Raw genomic sequence first — 15,405 nt, forward strand, 5'->3', positions numbered from 1 at the left:
CAGTGTCCTTTTGGAACAGCTACTAGAAAAGGCCCCAGTTTTGAGGAGTAGGTGCTTGGAGAGATAGGGGAGTGCAGAATCATGATTATATACCGCAGTTCTGGAACCAAAAATGCTGAAATTCCCTCTGCCACTTATTAAGTGGGTGACGGTGGTGGAAATCATTTAAAGGCTCTCGGCCTCAGTTTCTCACATGTAAAATTGAGATCATAAAAATAGAAAACTTGGCAGGTTGTTGTGAGTCCCTGGCATGTGTTCAGGGTATAATGTGTGCTGTCTTGTACTGGTGAGGACAGATGACCACAGAAAGGAAGGGGCAGCGTTGCCCTCAGACACAGATGAGTTGGTCAAGTATTCCCCTTACATCCAAATCAGGGCACATCTGTGTGAGAACATTGAGAGATTAAATTCTCTTGTCCAGATGGCTAAAAGCAAAATTAAATATATCAGCCTAACTTAAATAAAAGTACCGAGTCCTGTGTTTTCAAGCTCACCGTCAGATGCTTCTCTGTGTTTTACAAGACTCAGCCATAGGGTGCTAAATTTGCCCTTGATCTCAAAATATAAGTCCTTCTGTATTTCTTTTCATTCTGTCTTTGAAAAATCAAAGTTTTTTCTGGCCTTTCAAGAGACAGGTTCAGAAAGTAAAGGTAAGATTGAAAAAAATCCTTATGTTGTTTGTTGCTAAATTCATCCCCGACTGTGATAGGTGATTTTATTGAAAATAAAAGAACTCAAGTTAATTTCTAATGGGAAATGAATTACTCCAGGCTTGTGTTCCCTTAAATGTCTGCATGAAATATAGTCTTTTTTCCACAACTTGTAAATGCACAATTGACTTGTGATCTTTCTCATAGTCAATCACAGGAAGCTCTTACTCCTTGCTCAGTTTTCCTCCTTCAAGATTGATCAGCTCATAGTGGGGACCATCCCAGCAATCTTCAGACAAGTGGAATTGAAGCAACACTTTCGAATCCTGTCCTCTACAAGCCTGGCGGTAGCCCTAAGAGTGAGCCCAGGATTACCGTAGCGATTTTCCACGTGTAAGCTCAGCTCTCATGGTGACTCCAGAACGTACCCACCGATTTGCTGGTTTCCGCCGTGTGGAGAACAAACAAAGCCGTCCAAACCCTCACTCACATTGCTTTTCTTTAGAGACAAAATCTGTTAATGGCTATCTAGGTATAAGCATCCACTTGATTAATGCTAAACCTCCAAACAGTAGGAAAAACTAGGGTAGCTAGGGAGAGGACAGATTGACTTAAAAGGATATTTTGTGATTCACTTATTCGGGAGATACTGAGAACTCTCTGTTTTCCAGACACTATCTGAGGCTTCGGGCGTAGAGCCGTGAACAAGACAGACACAGTCGCTTCCTTCTGGGGTACTCAGGTAAATTGGGGGACATATGGTAAACAGATCTTTTAGCAAACACATTTTTAGGGCATATATGTCAAAACAAGCAAACAAACCAGCAGCTAGTACGATTTGGCACCTTAGTCTTATGAAGGAGGAATGTGCATTGTCATACTGTGATAACTGGAAATTAACTCAAATCCAACACTCAGTTTCTTCATCAGTAAAATGGGAATGATTCTACCTATAGGTTTATGATGAGGCTCAGATGGTGAGACTTGTCTTCATGGTGAGCATTAAGTTTGGTTTTCAAATTTTGTTGACATGAGTCTTTACTGAGTTGCTATTTTGTATCAAGCGATACACAGAGAACTTCAACACAGAGCATTTCATCCACACATCATAGGACGCCCCACGAAGTCGGAAGTAACACCGAATTGGAGAGTTTCCTATGAAGAACCAATTTCACATGGATTTGTTGCCTTGGTTGGAATACAAGATTAAAGTAAGCCAATTTGGAACGGTCCCAAGTAAAATCAAGCAGTTAACTTTTCATTCTCACATCCACTAAAACTGATATTTCTTATTTCTAACTTTCCTAAATTTGCCAAATTATGTGGGAATTAAACCAGTTCTGATTTGGGGATTTCTCTTTTAAGGAAAATGATGATCCTCTTTGCTTCATACCTGAATGCCTAGGAGTCAACAAGATTTAAAAATCAGTTTGAAGCTGATACAGAGAAGCCTTCATTAATGGCTCATCTTTTTAAAGCCTGTGAATCCCTTTGATCGTTGGTGAGTCATTGTTAATTTCAATTAACTCGGGGGAGAGATACAGGGGAATTTAGAATGTGGCCGCAGCTAGGAATTAGCCCACATAAAAAATGATATTGTCTACCTCAATGTACTTTTTACCCTGTGCGTCTGAGTCTTGGCCATTACGATCATAGATACAAACAAGTTTTTACTGTTCAGCCTTAGATTAGCAGTTAAGTCAGCCTTGAACAAGCGGTCAGGTGGTGTTTTATCTCATGCAGGATCAGCAAAATTCTGACTATGCTACTTGGTTGCCAGGAGAGAAGTGTTGGAGAAGGGAAGAAAAAAACGTTGCAATCTTTGGATGGTATTTAATTCCTCCCTGGTCTCCTCCACGGCCCCTCTATCACTCTCCCATTTTTGTGTTCTAAAAAACTTATATTACACACACACACACACCTATGCACGTTGTCTCAATTTAACATACATAATTACACACTGATATTTTAGGCTGCGCAGTTTCCATACCTGGAATACTTCTATCCATATTTCCGGGCTCTCAGAACCTTATTCTTCAAGTTTCAGCTCAAAAGTCACATCTGAGTGAGACCTTCTGTGATCTCCCCAAGTCAGGGTGAAATTGCTTCGGATTCTCTACTTCCCTGTGCAGAGGCTCCCTGCTTACTCAGGGACTGGGACAGACGGGATGGTGGCCACAGATACCCCTGCATTATGGCTAAGAAAGAAAAGATAGCCACTGCCCATCATCCAGCATTATCCAGAAGCAGATTGTGGTTAAGGGGACATGTTAACTAGGCGATGGCAGAACAGGTTTTGATTAAAGACACCCCACCACCTTAATCCACACCCTGATTCATTCACCCCAGGAATCTGTAGGGTTTCGTTCTGTCTGATAGGTCTTTCGCAAATTGAAGCCTACCATTTTAAGCCCACAAGCAATCTTAGGGTGGGGCCCAATAAACTCTCATGAGTGGCAGCGTCCGTCTGCTTCCTGCTTCCAAGCCTTGCCTTCCTTGTACCAACTCTGGGGCGTGTGATAACCTTATCATTCTTGTTCTGCAGGCCCTAGCATGATCTCTACCATTAATTTCTTAAGTTTCTGGTAGTGAGTACTTGTACTAAGTGATTCCAAAGTCTGCTTAATTTTATGTCCCACAGCCACAGTCAAAGCCACATCATCTGATAGAACAGGCCAGTAGCTTTCAATGAGTCTCAGTAATACCAGCACCTGCTTTCCCTTGACCTCAAAGGACCTCAATATTTTGAGAACCTGAGTATCCGAAGATGCTGAGTGAAAACTAATTTTCAGTTCACCACTTTGCCAAAACGGTCTTAAACATGACTGTCATATGAAACTCACACAGCATTGCAAAAGTCCATCTCTCCTGCATTCTCTCATTAATTGTAACAGCTGTTATTTATCTTCACGACATCTCTTTAGCTCTTCAGGATTATTCCAGTAACCAGCAAGGGGTGGATTTGATTGACCCTAATGTTTGCACCATTGTTTTAATAGTTTGCTTGCCATAGAGAAAATGTAGTCTTGGCTTAGGTCTAAACTAATGGTTTTAATTCAAGGTCTAGAGAGTAGCTCCCAGTATAACCTCATGTGCAGCCATGCTCCATGGGTGCAGCCTCAAAGCAATGGCACAGTCAGAAAAATGCATTCCATTGGCCTCACAGATTGGCCCTGAGCTAACATCTGTGCCAGTCTTCCTTAACTTTGTATGTGGGATGCTGCCACGGCAAGGCTTGATGAGCGGTGTGTAAGTCTGCACCCATGATCCAAACTCGCAAACTTCAGGCTGCCAAAGCAAAGCGTGCAAATTTAACCACTATGCCACTAGGCCCGGCTCTAATTACTCAAATTCTTTATTTTTATTACAAATGATATGCAAAGGCTGCTGCAATAGCATCCCTATTTCTTGCCCCTGAGATTCGAGCAGGTGCCCCCATCTTCTCTCTACTCGTTGAACCCCCACCACCACTCCTGCCCTAAGCACCTCTCGCCTTTCCTCCCCCATACTCATCACCACATTCCTCCCACCTCATTATCTCAAACGACCTCAAAATCCACACAGAGATGGCAGAGGGCCAGGCTGGGATATAAACAGGACAGGCAAAGCCAGGAATGTTTTAGCAAGCAATAGGATGGGAAAGAATGGGGCCATACATATATTAAAATTTCTAGTTACATATGTTAAAAGTAGGCATGGTGATAAATCAATATATAAAGTAATACAAATAATCCGTATGAATATGGAAGCTTCCTTATTTCACATCATTTATGTAGTTGGTGATCAATGCTTATTCTGGTCTGTCTTTTAAGGCAAAGTGCCAGTGGATGTTAACTCACCCTGAAACTTGCCTAGAGCTGGAGCTGTGTATAAAACCCCAGGAAGTCTTGGCTCCTGACTTTGGTGCATCTTGGTTTCAGGCATCTTGAAGAGTTTGCCTTTATTCCAATCTTTTCTCACTGATAAGTTGGAAGTGCACACTTCAGTATAAATTTGCTAAATTCAACATCCATTTGAGATAAAGACTCTCAACAAAATGGGTATAGAGGGAACATGCCCTAGTATAATAAAGACCATATATGGCAAACCACAGCTAACATCATACTGCAAGGTGAAAAGCTGAAAGCTATTCCTCTGAGATCAGGAACCACACAAGGATGCCCACTCTTACCACCTTTATTCAACATAGTATTGGAAGTCTTAGCCAGACCAACTGGGCAAGAAAATGAAATAAAAGTCATCCAAATCAGAAAGGAAATAGTAAAACTTTCACTATTTGCAGATGACATGATATTATTTGTAGAGTACCCTAAAGACACCACCAAAAACGTATTAGAACTAATCGATGAATTCAGTAAAGTTGCAGGACACAAAATCAATATACAAAAATCTGTTGCATTTCTATACACTAATAACGAACCATCAGAAAGAGAAATTAAGAAAACAATCCATTTACAATAGAATCGAAAAGAACAAAATACCTAGGGATAAATCTAACTAAGGAGGTGAAAGATCTGTTCACTGAAAACTGTAAGATATTGATGAAAGAAATTGAAGACGAGGGGCTGGACCCGTGGTTGAGTGGTTAAGTTCTCGCGCTCCGCTTTGGAGGCCCAGGGTTTCAACAATTTGAATCCTGGGCACGGACATGGCACTGCTCATGAAGCCATGCTGAGGCAGCGTCCTACATGCCACAACTGGAAGAACCCACAACTAAAAATTCACAACTATGTACCGGGGGGGCTTTGGGGAGAAAAAGGAAAAATAAAATCTTAAAAAAAAAAAAGAAATTGAAGACAACACAAATAGAAAGATATTCCATGCCCATAGGTTAGAAGAATTAATATTGTTAAAATGTCCATACTACCCAAAACAATCCACAGATTCAATGCAATCCATATCAAAATTCCAGTGGCACAGAAATAGAACAACCCCCAGATTTTTATGGAATCACAAAAGATGCCAAATAGCCAAAGCAATCTTAAGAAAGAAGAACAAATCTTAAGTCATCACGCTTCCTGATTTCAAACTATGTTACAAAGCTATGGTAATCAAAAGAGTATGGTACTAGCATAAAAACAGACACGCAGTTCAATGGAACAGAATAGAGAGCCCAGAAACCAACCCACACATACATGGTCAATTAATTTGCAACAAAGGAGACAAGAATATACAATGGGGAAAGGACAGTCTCTTTAATAAATGGTGTGGGGGAAACTGGACTTTGCCACATATAAAAGAATGAAACTAGATCCTTATCTTATACCATACCCCATAATTAACTCAATCTGGATTAAAGACTTGAATGTAAGACCTGTAACCATGAAACTCCTAGAAGAAAACACAGGCAGAAAGCTCTTTGCCATGGATATTGGTGATGATTTCTTGGATTTGACACTAAAAACAAAGGTAACATAAAAAAAATAAACAACTGGGATTACATTAAACTAAAAAGCTTCTGCACAGCAAAGGAAACCATCAACAAAATGAAAAGACAACCTAACAATGGGAAGAACATATTTGCAAACCATAAATCAGATAAGGGGTTAACATCAAAAATATACAAAGAACTCATACATGTGGACAACAAAAAAATCAGCAACCCAATTGAAAAGTGGGCAAAAGATCTGAACAGAGATTTCTCCAAAGAAAATATATGGATGGCCAACAGGCATGTGAAAAGATGTTCAACATCATTAGCTATCGGGGAAATGCAAATCAAAACTACAACGAGATATCACCTCACTCTGGTCAGAATGGATATACTTAACAAGACAGGAAACAACAAATGTTGGAGAGGATGTGGAGAGATGGGAACCCTCATACACTGCTGGTGGGAGCGCAAACTGGTGCGGCCACTATGGAAAGCAGTATGAAGTATCCTCAGAAAATTAAGAATAGATCTACCATATGATCCAGCTGTTCCACTGCTGGGTATTTATCCAAACAACTCGAAAACGCAAAGGCATAAAGATACACGCACCCCTGTGTTCATTGCAGCATTATTCACAATAGCCAGGACTTGGAAGCAACCTAGGTGCCCATCAAGGGACAAATGGATAAAGAAGATGTGGTCTATATACACAATGGAATACTACTCAGCCATAAGAAATGATGAAATCTGGCCATTTGTGACAACATGGACGGACCTTGAGGGTATTATGCTAAGTGAAATAAGTCAGAGGGAGAAAGTCAAATACCGTATGATCTCACTTATAAGTGGAAGACAAAAACAAGGACAAACAAACACATAGCAACAGAGATTGGATTGGTGGTTACCATAGGGGAAGGTGGAAGGGGGAAGTGCAAAAGGGGTGATGAGGCTCACATGTGTGGTGATGGACTATAATTAGTTTTTGGGTGATGAACTTGATGTAATGTACACAGAATTCAAAATATATTACGATGTACAATTGAAAGCTATATAATGTTATAATCCAATGTTATTGCAATAAAAAAATTTTAAAAATTAAGAAAAATAAAGCTCTTCAGCATGGATCTTGGTCATGATTTCTTAGATTTGACACCAAAAACAAAGGTAACATAAACAAAAATAAACAAATGGGATTACGTTAAACTAAAAAGCTTCTGCACAGCAAAAGAAACCATCAACAAAATGAAAAGGCAATCTACCAAACGGGAGAACATATTTGCAAATCAAATATCTGATAATGGGCTAATCTCCAAAATATATAAAGAACCTATACAACTCAATGGCAAAAAAAAACCCAATCTGACTAAAAACTGGGTAGAGGATCTGAATAGACATTTTCCCAAAGAAGACATAGACGTGGTCAACAGGCACACAAAAAGATGCTCAACATCACTAATCATCAGGAAAATGCAAATCAAAACCATGATGAGATATCACCTCACAGCTGTTAGAATGGCTATCATCAAAAAGACAAGAAATAACAAGTGTTGACGAGGATGTGGAGAAAAGGGAACCCTGTGCACTGTTGTTGGGAATTTAAATTGGTGCAGCCACTAAAGAAAAGAGTAGGGAGGTTCCTCAAAAAATCAAACAGAGCTACCATATGATCCAGCAATTCCTCTTATGGGTATTTATTGGAAGGAAATGAAAACACTAACTTGAAGACATATGTGCACCTCCAAGTTCAATGCAGCATTATTTACAATAGCCAAGACATGGAAACAACCTACGTGTTCATTGACAGATGAATGAATAAATAATGTGGTATATGCATATGTACAGAATATTATTGGGCCATAAAAAAGAAAGGAATCTTGCCATTTGCGACATGTGTGGAACTTGAGGGCATGATGCTGAGTGAAATACGTCAGACAGAGAAAGACAAATACTGTCTGATCTCACTTATATGTGGAATCTAAAAAAGAAAAGAAAAAATTGAACTCATAGAGTCAGAGAACAGATTGGTGGTTGCCAGGTAGGGGGTGAAATGGGTGAAGGTGGTCGAAACATACAAACTTCCAGTTCTAAAATAAATAAGCTCTAGGGATGTAACATACAGCGTGGTGACTATAGTTAATAATACCATAGTGTATATTTGACAGCCGGTAACAGAGTAGATTGCAAAAGTTCTCATTACAAGAAAGAAAGAATTTGTAACTATGTGTCGTGATGGATGTTAACTACACTTGTTGTGGTGATCATTTAGCAATATATACAAATACCAAATCATTAGGTTGTACACCTGAAACTAATGTTATATGTCAATTATATTCCAATAAAAAAATAGAAATGTTTTAAAAATAGGAGGACAAATAAATAAACTTGCTTTGGGTTCGTGCCCATGATTCCTCTTTCTGTTCTCCTGCATTTTCTTGTGCGTAAAACTGTCCTTTTGGCCAATGAAAGATTTTGAACCAGCACTGTCTTCCTGGGGTGGGAGAAGTCTGGTTCCCACTCCTCTGGGGTTCCTTTGTGTGTTACATACATTGTGCATTAGACTCCCTTATTTTGTTGGAGCATAGATTTTTTTCCCAGGCTAACGAGGCTAGCAGATCTGTACTTTCATCTTGTTGTTCAGTTGGATATCTTACGTTAGTGTCTGTTTAGGGGGTATTTTGAATCGAATTGCTGCGGGTGATGTTTCTAGCTGACTCATTGCAGTTCTAACCACCCATCCCCTAAGAGAGAACTGCCAATCAGTTCTGGATGATACTCTATTTCTAAACTCCAGGAGATCATTTATAGGACACATCGGTATATTATGTCCCACTAAGAAATCAACAACTGTGACATGGCCCTCGGGCACACTCTGAGTTCAGAGATACTAAAACGTGAAAACGTTTACATCTAGAATCGATGGTATATAGTGTATACACACACCCCATTTTTTGTTTTTTTGTTATTTTAGCATTCCTGAATGAGCAGAATACATGTATGGCACAAAATCCATTAAGTACCAAATGTGCAGACCCCACAGTCTTCCTCTTGCCCTGTGACCACCCCACCTCCCGAGGGGCAGCCACTGCCACCAAGTTCTCGTATTAAGCAGATATTTTGTTTTTGTTGTTGTTGCTATTTATTTTAAGCCAGATTTATGGAAATGTATATTTAGTAAAATTTGCTCTTCCTAGTGTATAGTTTGATGAGTTTGGACAAAAGCACATGGTCCTTCATGCTCCTTTGTACCCGCCACGCCCCCAGGCCTTGGTAACCACTGATCTGTTTTCTGTCCCTGGCGTTCCGCCTGGTGCAAACGTCAGGTGCGTGGCGCTGTACGGCACACCACCTTTGCGTCCAGCCTCTTTCCCCTGTGTAATGCAGGTGGCGTTCATGTCGTGTGTCTCAGTTCTTTCCTACGAGTATCGACGTTTTCAAGTACAACTCTTTAGATTATCTCTTAACCTAAATGTCCCCAGCTGATTGGTGAAAATTGTGTTCTTTTTTCTGTTCCCACGCCCGCTCCAAAGTCCCATAGCCTGTGCCCTTGCCACTGCAGTGACCGCCACTCAGCCTCCGTGCTAAGCTCTCTTGCATTTAATTATACTTTCAAGTGCCCCCGCAGCAGGAAAAGTGTTACCTTTTGAACAGTGAGAAGCAAAGAGCGGCTTTTAAGGAAATGTTTTCTGCTTCCCTTCTAAGAATATTCATGATGTAATCTTGGGCCCAAGGTGGCCTCTGGGATATGATTTAGAAGGACCAGAATGAGGCTTTCACATAAAAGTATTTTCTCCAATTATGTTTCTCCCCCATCTTTTTTTGTCTCTGCTTCTTCCTCTCCCCCTCTTTCTTTTTTCTCTCTCCCTCCCTCCCTCCCTCCTTCTCTGTCTCGCTCTTCCTCCTGGTTATACGCATCTTCCCACCTGGGACAAATCAAAGAGGACACTGGTGCTTTGGGATTTGGATAACCTCAGAGTTTGTAAACATTTTTTTTCTGGATCAATTGCTGGCAATAAACACACACATCTACACAGAGTGTATTCAGTGGTGATAACGCTCTGAAGAAAAATAAATCAAGAAGGAGGATAGGAAACACCTGGGGGAAGGCAGTCAACACGCGCCTCACCAACAAGCCGGTCGGATACGTGTGCAAAGCAGATTCCAAGCAGATGGAAGACCAGGGGCCAAACCCCGAGGCTGGACCTCCCTGATGTGCTTCTTTCCACTTCACTTTGTTGATTCTTCTGGAAGTTTCTGACAACAATAACTGTAAATCCTGCATATTTTTGGATTAAAACTAAAAGCCTAACAATAGAAATAGCAAAGGTCACAGAAGCCCTACGTTTTGTCTTCACTGGAGCTGCCGTAGTCCTGGGGAAGATGACCTGGTCACGCTCCTTTGACAGCAGCTCTGACCACTAATCACAATGCTCTGATTGCAGCCTCTCGGGCTGCTCCGCGGGACGGCCAGCTCCGATCCCACTTTATTTTTAGTTGGACCAAGGTTATAATGGACACACGTACACACACACATTGTACTTTGCGAATGACCCACAAACCCTCAAATCAAAAAGTCAACTGGAAAGAATGTCTGTGGGTGTGCTATTGCAAAATAGAATAAAATGTTTTCAGGATTTATGGCTTTTTAGAAAAACAGTCTATGTACTTTCCATTTTTCTCTCATTTCTTGCTGTTGTTTTTCTGAAATCTTCTCCCACTCCTCGTGACTGTCCTCCACCATCGTTGATAACTCCGCGAGTGAGGTGGAGAGAATATCTTCAGCGGAGCCTGCAGGTTCACTGTGAGTTACTTTGTATGAGCATTGAATGAGTAATGACTCATCCAGTCTCAGTGGTGTACACGCACCATCAAATAAGGTGTGCTCAATGCGTGGTTCTGTCCTGTATTTGCTAAATGCCCTACAAACAGAATGCCAAGACGGGTTGTAGGAAGCTTCGAGATCAGAGTGAGGATGGAAGGCCAAGATGGCAGGTAGACAGGGACAAAGAATGGAAGAGTTTACAAGTAGCCAATAATTATTCTTTACCTCCACTCTTTGTTTGGCTTAAAACAACAGAAATTTGTTGTCTCCTGGTTCTGGATGCCAGAGATCTGGGATCTGGGTGTCAGCATGGCCATGCTTCCTCTTCGTGCCTCTTCCACCTTCCAATGGTTTGTGGGCAATCTTTAGTGCTCCTTGGCTTGTAGCTGCATCTTCGGGGCTCTGCCTCAGTCATCTTCCCTGTGTCTCTGTCTTCACATGGCATCTTCTTATAAGGACACCAGTCTTATGGGATTAGGGGCACCCCCTACTGTTATGACCTCATTAACCTAACTAATGACATCTCCAGTGACCCTATTTCCAAATCAGGTCACATTCTGAGATACTGGGAGTTAGGATTCAACATACCTTTTTGATAGACACAATTCAACCCATAACATCACTAATTCACTTTTTAGGAACTGAGAATATTGCTTGAACTTTCATGGCATGGAGTAATGCATCTGAGAAATATCTCCTTTATTAAATCATGTATTTATCTCTCCATTACTAGCCCCTGAGAACATTTGATAAGTGCTTGTAGAAATGCTTAAAAATGTGTGTGAAGCAACTACGAAAGAGATATCTTCTCAAATCCCAATTACATGAAGAACCTGGACATAAACACCATAGAGATCCCTTCAGAGGTTTAAAAATTAAAAAAATTAAAAATTAAGAAAAAATAGGAAAAAATTGTCAGTAGCACATGGAATAATAGAAATGTTGCCATGGGAACACTGAGGGATTAACCTTCTCCTCTCTTTTGAGCGCAGCAGCTGACTCCGTCTTCAGAGTAAGTTACCCTGACATCACATGCTGCTCCCCTAACTCTCCGCTTCCTTCTGACATCAAAAACGGCAGGAACATCAAAAAGTGCAAAAAGGAGGAAGAGAGAGTCTTGAAGAACAAGGGGGAAATAACTCTATCAATTATTTCTCATATGCTTAATAAAGTATAAACTGGATTCAAACTGAAAACACATTTTATAATATTCTACTATTCCAAACTCTAAGTCAACAGAATTGGCTCTAAATCCATTTAAGTCTTTAGAATACCTTGAGAAACTTCTTAAGTTATTTTATCAACCTATCTTTCTGCACTTACTGTATTTATTTATGCTTTCTCCTAGCTGATGGCAAGTTTTCAACAATGGCGTATGTGGGATCCCTGGAAACTGGAAATAGACATCAAGCGGTTCACGTCAAGGCTTATTATCTAACACTGGGTAAAAGTTTCAGGAGATAAATAAAATTTTAAATGAAGAAATGAAATAGAAAATAATGAAAAAAAAATTTCTTTACAAGCAATTGCAGAAAAGGTCAAAATCATAAATTAAAAAAAAGGAAAGAGTGAAAATTTATAATGCCCACAATCTCACTATCCAGGTAAGTTAGGTATTAAGACCCAGCAAATGTATTTGTAAATTTTTAATATGAATGTGTGTGTATGTTAACAATAGATTCATTATTGTTTTGAGGTATCTTTTTTCAAATAATAAGCATTCTATATTTTTCATGTCAATAAATACATATCTACATTATCACTCTCACTACTTGAATATTATTCCATTGTATGTGTTACATAATTTATTGATCATGTGTCTTTTTAAAAATAAAAGATATTATACAGCAGAGCTAGGCATGTGTAAATAATATTTTATGTGAAGGAGAGAAAGAGTATTGATAAGCATGCTCCAAAGGACAAGATGAAGAAGAAACATCACAGAATTCCAAGTGTAAGATTAATTTGTATAGAAGACTCATTTACGCAGTCTGCAAATACAGTTGAAATTCAAGGTCACAGGGTCTCCATGTCATGGATGGTGCAAAGGCCACAGGGAGGCTGTCTGGAGTCATAATTTGCAAAACACCTTCCTTCCATGCTTATCTATGTTTAAAACAGTCCAATGTGTCGTTTTCAGCTAAAACTAGAAAAAAAAGGGATATTAGAGGTGACAGTATTTTGGTGTTTTCTCAAGTATCTGACAACTAACAGATTCAACTTGTTTCAAATATTTACCTTATGCACAGTGCTTGACCCCACATTGCTATAGTCTTCACTGATGACAAATTATGGTGATTTCGTACTCCCTCAACTCTTGCTCTCCAAACTTTAGCCATCTGAACTCAGTACCTGGAAAGATGAGAAGCAATTTTTGGATAAATTTCTGGCAGTCGAAGAGTTGCTGCTTGCTCATCAAAATTTAGGGACCAAATTGACTCAGATAACACTGCCTCCCTTGCTATCCAAGCTCGTTAGTTGAGCATTTGATTGGAACCAGAAACTGAACATATTGGTTGAAGTTGGATACATTCATCAGCTCCCAGAAACGCACATTCACCAGAGGAGGAAGGTTGGAGCAAAACAGTGTAGACCTAAGAAAGTTCAGTAGATCTCTTTGTTCAATTGTCATTAGGCAATGAATTATAAATTAGTGAGATCTATCTCTCTGCAAGAGAGCTGAGAAATGACTGGGAGAGTGCGAATGAGGAAGGAACTGTGTGGAGCAGAGAAACTTCAATACCATATTCAGCTCATAAAACCTCTTCCAATTACTCTTTAATGAAACAAATTTAGAATTTCCTTTCCTTCCTCCCCCTATCTCTCTCGTGTTCTCTTTTTGTTTGTTTATTTGTTTGATAATCTGTGACGGTTCTCATCATTGTCTCTGCATATTATTATCTGAATGCTTAAATCAACCAGAGGCATAAATGCAAACAAGGCAACTAATGAAACCAGAATTTGCTTCATAAACAGGGAAACATCTGGAAGACTTTGGGTATTATTTTGCTTCTTCAGCTGGGGGTTTGTTTGCCCTTTGCTTCTGATCTGCTCCTGGATTTTCGCATATGAGACAAAAATACTTTGACTAAAGCAATGTTTCTCAACTTGCCGGATCATGGGCATCGCCTGGGGACAACTTGTTAAATGCACAGACCCAGGCATCATTGAATCAGAATTTCTAGGGGAATTGGCTTGGAAATGTGTGTTTTTAACAGAGATCCCAGATGATTCTCATGATTAGCCGAGTTCAGGGTTCACTGGACTAAGACATGGACTTTTGTGACATGATCTGTCTGTCCATGAGTCTGTCCATGAGTCAACGGCACAGAGCCCCCAGTGTGTTCAAAGGATGAACAGCTCACGTGATTCGCTTGAGGACCTGAGACATTTATCAACATCCTAATCCTTAGCCCGTTTGCCTAAATCCATCATCATTGCCTGTCCAGATTCTTACATGAGTTCCTGGATTTCTTCCTCCCACAAAACAAAACAACACAACAAACAAGCCAGCAAACCCTGCTCTCACCTCTGGCTTTCTCATCCCAGAAAATGGCACCACCATCCATTGCAGAATCTTGTGGCAAAAAGCTTGGAGTCTTTGTCTCCTTTCTACCTCCCTACCTGCATCCAATCCATAAGCAAATTCTCTGGAGCCTAACTTCAAAATATATCCGAAATCTGAGCATTTCTCCCTCTCTTCATTGCTGCCACACTGGTCCTAGCCACGTCGGATGTTGCCTCAAATACTGCCATGAATTCCCTGTTTTTCCTGCTTTCACTCTGGGTACCACCTGGTGACCATTCTCCATAAAATAACCAGGTTGAAGTGAAATTCTGAAATGGCAATTGTGGTATCATTCTCCTTCCAGTGGTTTCTACTCACTTAGAATAAAATGGAATCTCCTTTCACTGGTCTCCTAGGCCCTGTACTATCTGGCTGTGCCTGCTTCTCTACCTTCATTCCCCACCGCTCCCCACTCCCTATTCTCTCTGCTCCAGCCACACTCTTCTTACTGGGGACATCACACCCAATGTTCCCTCTGCCTGCCACCCTGCTCCCTGCAATCTCTGTGGCACCGGCACCCTCTCTTTAGGTCTTTGCTCACCAGTCTCCTTCTCAGAAAGTCCTGCCATCTAACTAGACTAAGCGTAAGTCCTACTTGGCTCAGGGACAGTCCCCATTCGTGCTTCTTGTCCTGGCATCCTGTTTGATTTAGCATTTGTCCTAGATTTTTTATTTTTTAACAAAGTATTCTTAATAGTAGACACAAGAGTTTATCTAGGATATATCTGGTTAGCATCGTTTTGTTCTTCCAGCTTTTGCCATGGGCTGGTCTGTCTGGTAACCTGTGAGACTCGTGTGCTGTGGAGAGAGGTCTCACTGTAACCTGTAATTATCTGAAAGACCCCCAGAGATTACTCTCTTTTTCAGCCCTTTTCAAGAAGAAGCTACCTAACCCCTCCATTCCAAGCGTGGATGCAGGGGCTGACTGATGAAGCCAAGTGTGGCCGGCAACCGCCTTCTAGTTATTGGGGGGTGGCGGAGAAGTCTCAGCGCT

The sequence above is a fragment of the Equus asinus genome, chromosome 23, assembly GCF_041296235.1.
Source record: "Equus asinus isolate D_3611 breed Donkey chromosome 23, EquAss-T2T_v2, whole genome shotgun sequence".
In the NCBI taxonomy this organism is placed as follows: Eukaryota; Metazoa; Chordata; class Mammalia; order Perissodactyla; family Equidae; genus Equus; species Equus asinus.